We start from the raw sequence: 7,025 nt of genomic DNA on the forward strand, positions 1-7,025 counted from the left end.
GTTAAGGAGAATCACTGGGCTAGTGAGTTAACAGTGACCCAAAGGACCTGCCTGGTATGAAAAAAAAAAAAAAAAAAAAAAAAAAAAAAAAAAAAAAAAAAAAAAAATCCAAGATACTAGAACTACTAAAGCAAAACTTGGCTTTGCTGGGATACTTGATTCTGGTTGACCAGAGCTAAAAAATTAGCAGTGGTTAAGAAGAGACCGGCATTACTGAGGTGAGATCTTCTGGGAAGTGCTTTCTGAGAGCACAGAGAAGCTGTGTTCCAGAGAGGATTGTACCTTTTGCTGCAGCTGGACTTGGTAATATCACCCAGGTGGTACTGGCTTTGAAGGCATGAAGGGGTTATGGAGAGCAACTGAGGCTTGGCACTGTGAGAGACCAGGAGAGGTCATTGGTGAAGGTGCAGCCTCAATGTCAGTTGAAGACCTAGAACTGAAGGGGTCATGCAGAGAAATTGAGTGTTTGTCCTGCCCCGGGGATGCATGAGCACCAAGTGGAGAGCTTGTCTAGCATCCGCAGCACTGCGCAAAGTGGTGCAATATGCATGCCTATAATCACAGCAATTGGGTGGAGGAGATGAGTCAGAAGTTCAAGGCCAGCTTTGGCTACATGAGCCCTTGTCTTCAAACAGACAACTACCAAACCAAACTACCACCACCACCAAAAGTCCTGATTTTTGGACCATTCTCAGAAAAGGTCTGTTTCTGATTAGGGGAGAAAACAATAAGCAAACAAGAAGATTCACTGTCAAGAAATGAAACAGGATCAGAGTTGAAAGAGGGACTGGAAGGTTTGTCCGTGGCGGGAGATCAGTAGCACCTCTCCAGCACCTCCCTGCAAGACAAGGGGCCATGCAGAAAAAAAAGCCAACCAAAAACCCATTGTGAACTAGCACTGGGTAGTGTTAGTTCATGGGACCAAGGGGAGGCCAGAGGGTTTGAGGGTGGGGCAAGTGGGGGGGGGGGAAGAGGGGGTGAGTAGGGACAGGTCTGTAATAAGAGTGAGATAGAAATGTGTTCAAACCCCCAAAATCTCTTGAGACTGGCAAAAGTTAGGATAGTTCCTTCCCTGTTCTGGACCTGTATGCTCCAGGGCACATAGCTCTACGGTGCCCACCTTCACCACCACCGAGGTCCTCACGTAGCCTGGTGGCCAAATCACAGGGTTTAACTTCCTCTCCCCCTATAAGGATGTGTCCAGCAAGCACCTGGAATTCCTCTTCATGCAAATGAGCCCTTCTCAGCACCTCAGCCCAGCCAATAATGTACATTCAAGCCCTAGCCACTCCCCAAGGTTTATATAACCCTATTACCCCTGAATAAAGAGGGCAGTTAGTGCAAACAAGACAAGCAGGGGTTGAGTTGATGCACTTAGAATTGCTTCCTGGTGTCAAGGGAAGTTACCAAAAGGAAGAGGAAGAGGATGGAAGTTGATTCTGTTTTTTAAAAGCTCCCTCTTGCTGTTGTGTGTAATTTGTAGTTTGGATAGTGGGGTGTGTGTGTGTGTATGCCCCCACCCATGTATGTGTGCATGTGCACATGTGTGGGCATGAAGTATGTGTATATTTGTATGTGTTTATTCCTCTGTGTGTGTGTATGTGTGTGTGTGTGGCAGGAGTTGGCTGTTGGTAAAATGCTTGCTATACAAACAGGAACAGCCAAGTTCAGTTCACCAGCACCTGCTGCGGACCAGCCTCAGTCCTTCCCCTGTTCTTGAGAATAGGAGGACTGGATCAGCGCAAAACCAGAGTCTAAGGCAATGAGGCAGGTGCAAGCCGACAGGTGATTTATTGCTGTTCTGAAATTGCGCTTGGAGACAGCTTTCAGGTTTGTCTTTTTTTTTGTTCTGGGTTCACCTCAATCTTTTATTGGTTACACATTTCCTTGTTGTACAATAATACATAATCAAAACCCTTTCATTATTTTTCTCAAACCCATTATTTTTCCTAGAAAAAAAAAAACCCATGTAACTATGCTACCAGAAAGCACAATGCACACACCAAGTCACAGTTCAGTGTCTGCTTTAGCAAATTACACATTAACTTTTAACTCTCAGGAAACCCTCCAAATCACAGGTCAGCTGGCATAAACTTGCGGTTACAGCATTCACATAAGAACAGAAAGGTGCTAAATAGGTCAGAGTAATATTCATATTTTAACTTGTCTTAAATTTGCAAAATCTCTTTATTAAGCTCACCCAAATGTCTATTTTTTTGTTTGTTTCTTGTTTGTTTGTTTGTTTTTCGAGACAGGGTTTCTCTGTGTAGCCCTGGCTGTCCTGGAACTCACTCTGTAGACCAGGCTGGCCTCGAACTCAGAAATCCGCCTGCCTCTGCCTGCTAAGTGCTGGGATTAAAGGCGTGCGCCACCTCTGCCCAGCTCCAAATATCTATTTCTATAATACTTTTCAAACTTTTTTTCTATAAGCAATGTTAATTCCCCTTGCAGACTTCCCCAGGGTTCCTTCACAAGCCCAGATTCTATCTCCTAGAACTTGTACCCTAGTTTCCTTAGACAGGCAATGGCAGGGGTCAGATCAGCATGCTCCAATTTGTCCAGAAAGTCAGTTCACTAGTCCACCAGCCCCCTCCAGGGTCCAAACTCTTCTATCCATCCTTTATCATTTTTATTATACATATATCTTCCAGATTTCTCCAACTTTACATCTAAATCCAACTGTTTACTATTAGAGACCTCCCCTCGTGGGGGCTCTCACCATTGCTCACTAACCCAGTAGACCCAGCTATTTCTTCCTCTATCCTGTCCCTTATATTTTCCGTGGATGTCCCTTTCCTCAGTGGCCCAGGCCCAATGTTCCTTTTCCTTGGGGGTCTTTAATTGTCTTAACTACTAAAACCTCAGGTTTCTCAAAAACATTTCCTGCTTCAAATAGTTTCTGGTTCAACTTAATCGTCATGAGTTGGCTAAGACTTCCAGCGAACAGTTAAGGCCGTCAGCCTCCACATCCAGAACCCCTTGTCTGGATACGCCTGGGTTGATTGCTTAAATGGTCAGGGCTAGAACAGTTTGGTTCTAGTAGACATCAGAGCCATTTCCTTCTCTAGTAATGCCCTCAATCCCTTTCCCAGAAACTTTTCCCAGAGCTGCATTTGAGGACAAGTATGATACAGAAAAAGGTGAAACAGACAAGCACATGAGACAAGCACATGAAACACCATCTGTACACTAGAAATCCAGGGATGCATTATTCAGGTTGACGGTGCTCCTGCACCCGAAACTGTGCCATGCAGCGGCATCCGCAATCATGTGGCACCTGACAAGCACCCACATAAAAAGATGGGCATGGTGCCAGTGCCTGAAATCCCAGTGCTGTGGAAGTGATACCATCCACGTACAGCTGAGGCGGGGAAGAGAGGCAGGGGGGGGCTATGGGAAGGTTAGAGGGAAAAGGAGACCCTGACTTGGGAATCTTGTTGAAACTTCTTGTCAACAGAGAAAGAATAATTCCAGTAGTTAACATCTGCTTCAGACCTTTCTCCTTTCCCAGCTGTAAACTTGCAGTTTTCTAGGCGTCTCCCCAGAGATCCCATTTATAGGGCAAGGGCTCTAAATCCTCTGTGCAATCCTAGTGGTTCCTGTCTGGTCATAGTTCCATTCAAATCATCTTCAGAGCCGCTCTAGATTTTTTTTTCTCCAAGATTGGGTTTCTCTGTGCAACCCTGGCTGTCCTGAAACTCACTCTGTAGACCAGACTGGCTTCAAACTCAGAGATCTGCCAGCCTCTGCCTCCCGAGTGCCAGGACCAAAGGTGTGTGCCTTTCTTAGCTAATGCTAAGAAAATGAACTGTGGGGGCTGGTGAGATGGCTCAGTGGGTAAGAGCACCCCTTGCTCTTCCAAAGGTCTGGAGTTCAAATCCCAGCAACCACACGGTGGCTCACAACCATCTTTAACGAGATCTGACTCCCTTTTCTGGAGTGTTTGAAGACAGTGACAGTGTACTTACATATAATAAATAAATCTTTTTTTAAAAAAAGAAAAACTGAACTGTGCTCCTCCCTTGACCAATGCCCACACCTGCGTAAGTCTTATTTTCTGAGTGCATCTATTTCTCTTAACAGAACCCTGTGCTTAAGGGCCCTATTAAGATGTCTTCAATAACACTTTCAATTCTGTTTGCTACTTGTTAGTCCTAAGATTATTTCCTGTGTCAAAGCCACAAACCCTTGCTTGGCCTAAGCCAAGCTTCCTAAAAGATTACAGCAGTCCTCAGAGGTGACAGTGTGGAGCTGTCTCTTTGCTGCTGTCTGAAAAGACGAAGGTGGAGGACAACAGAAGATGACACCTAATGCTGACCTCTGACCTCTGTACATATGCACCTGCACACACATGTGCACATCCAAGCATAACTAAACAAAAGCACACGAAATAGAGCAGACATGATTTGCCATTGAAACCACACACTTCTGAACTTCTCTTTTGCTGATGAGGTGATGAGGATGCTGGCTTGGTGGCTGACAACCTGACTTTGGTCCCAGGAGCCTGCGTGGTGGAGGGGAACTTGCTCTTGCAGGTGGTCCTGGGTGTATGTAAGCACACACAAATACAAGTTATCAGGGGCTGGAGAGATGGCTCAGCGGTTAAGAGCATTGACTGATCTTCCACAGGTCCCGAGTTCAAATCCCAGCAACCACATGGTGGCTCACAACCATCTGTAATGAGATCTGAGACCCTCTTCTGGGGTGTCTGAAGACAGCTACAGTGTACTTACATATAATAAATAAATAACTCTAAAAAAACCCAAAACAAAACAAATACAAGTTATCAAATAAATGCAAAATAAGCAACAACAACAACAACAACAAAAAAGAAGCAAAGCTTAAGCTTAAGTCCATATGTTTAATAAGCCCCAATCCCAGATGTGCAGCTGTTTCTAGGTGCCCCTTCCACTGCTTGCTGCTGAAAGAATAAGTGTGAGCAGAGAAAGCAGCTGGGTAAAAATCTGAGTTCTAGTCCCAGTTCTAGGTTTGTTTGGTGGCCTCAGGCAGTCATTGGAAACAGTCTGACCTCTTCCTAGATGGGCTGTTAAAAGTAAGTAATGTGCTGGTGGAAATCTCAGCACAGGACCAGAGAGCACTCAGCACAGGAGCAGTGAGCACTACTCAGCACAGGAGCAGTGAGCACTACTCAGCACAGGACCAGAGAGCACTACTCAGCACAGGACCAGAGAGCACTCAGCACAGGAGCAGTGAGCACTACTCAGCACAGGAGCAGTGAGCACTACTCAGCACAGGAGCAGTGAGCACTACTCAGCACAGGAGCAGTGANAGCACTACTCAGCACAGGAGCAGTGAGCACTACTCAGCACAGGAGCAGTGAGCACTACTCAGCACAGGAGCAGTGAGCACTACTCAGCACAGGAGTAGTGAGCACTACTCAGCACAGGAGCAGTGAGCACTCAGCACAGGAGCAGTGAGCACTCAGCACAGGGGAGCAGTAAGCACTCAGGATAGGGCCAGAGAGCACCTGGAAGATGTTTGGTTAATGGCGAGGGCCCTGAGGAAAAATTGGTGTTAGATGAAATGAGGCTGGCTGCTGCTGCTATGTGAATTCTAGTCTTTCCTGGGTTCCAGTTTCCTTCTCTATAGCCAGGTATCCACAGTGTCATCTCACTGCCACAGGCTCTGCGCTGTGACTGCTTCGAGGATGAGCAGGGGGAAGTCAATGTCTTTCCCTGAAGGATGAACCTGGACCAGTGTTTTGGTCTAGAGACCCTCCCTGAGGCCTGCAGCTTGGGCAGGACGTCTTAAAGGACACCACCGCCCTCTTATGGCCAAGCTGACTCAACAGTTGGACTCTGGCTGGCTTCCTTCAGGCCTGAGGGTTGACAGTGACTGTCCCTGACTGCTCAGTGACTTCATGTCATTGATTTCCTGGCAAGGTTGGCTTTCTTTATAAGTGTAGTTGTGAGGGTTGGTTAGAGTAAAGAATTCTGACCCTTTGGAGATTATAAGCAATTGGCCAGATGCATCTTCAGGAGGGAGAGGACCCAATTTACTTTCTGCTCACAGTATGTGGGGCTTGTCTGACAGTTTAGTTTCCTTTAGAGTCCCCCATTTGCGTAGAGAATTGTGCTGTTGATTCTGTGAGGTTGAAATTCAATGTGCCTCAGCAAAGAATGACAGTACACACTTCTGGGAGGTCCCAGCATTTGAGAGGTAAATGTAGGCAGATCTCTGTGAGTTCAAGGTATACAAAGCAAGTTTAGGCTAGCTAGGGCTACACAGAGAGATTTTTTGTCTGAAGACAAACAAATTCAGTGGGCTTCAAACCTTGCAGGGCCAGGGGAAATGGGGATGAGTGAATGATGGGATAAGGGAGAAATGCCTTTGTTAAATAGGCCCAGATGAAGCCACAGGAGACGCCTGTCATATCTTCCATCCACTACTGAACAGCATCCACTCAGGTATAATCGAGTATAAGCAAAGATCCTTGTACCCTGTGTGCATGTGGCCTTGTCACAGGAATTTGAACCTGTTTCTAGTTGAGGAAATGCCTCCATGAGATCCAACTGTAAGGCATTTTCTCAATTAGTGATCAAGGGAGAAAGGCCCCTTGTGGGTGTGGGTCAGCCCTTAGCACACATCTTTACTCCCTCTTGCTGGAATACAGATGTGCCCTTAGTACACACCTTTAGTCCCAAACAATGAAGGTCAAGTTAGTTTGTAAGAAGGAAGCACCCATGTTTAAAAGTGATGTCTAATTGAGTGGCAGAAAAAGTGACAAATCAGAGAAAGATTTGACAGAGTAGGATATGCCCCACTCTCATGAGGACAGGCTATTTAAGAGCACTCTGGGCAGTGTTCATGCCTTTAAGTGCCTTATGCCTTTAATCCCAGCACTTGGGAGGCAGAGGCAGGGGGATTTCTGAGTTTGAGGCCAGCCTGGTCTAGCCTGGTGTACTGGCTGGTTTTGTGTCAACTTGACACAGCTGGAGTTATCACAGAGAAAGGAGCTTCAGTTGAGGAAATGCCTCCATGAGATCCAACTGTAAGGCATTTTC

The sequence above is a fragment of the Mus caroli genome, chromosome 2 (assembly GCF_900094665.2).
Source record: "Mus caroli chromosome 2, CAROLI_EIJ_v1.1, whole genome shotgun sequence".
Lineage (NCBI taxonomy): Eukaryota > Metazoa > Chordata > Mammalia > Rodentia > Muridae > Mus > Mus caroli.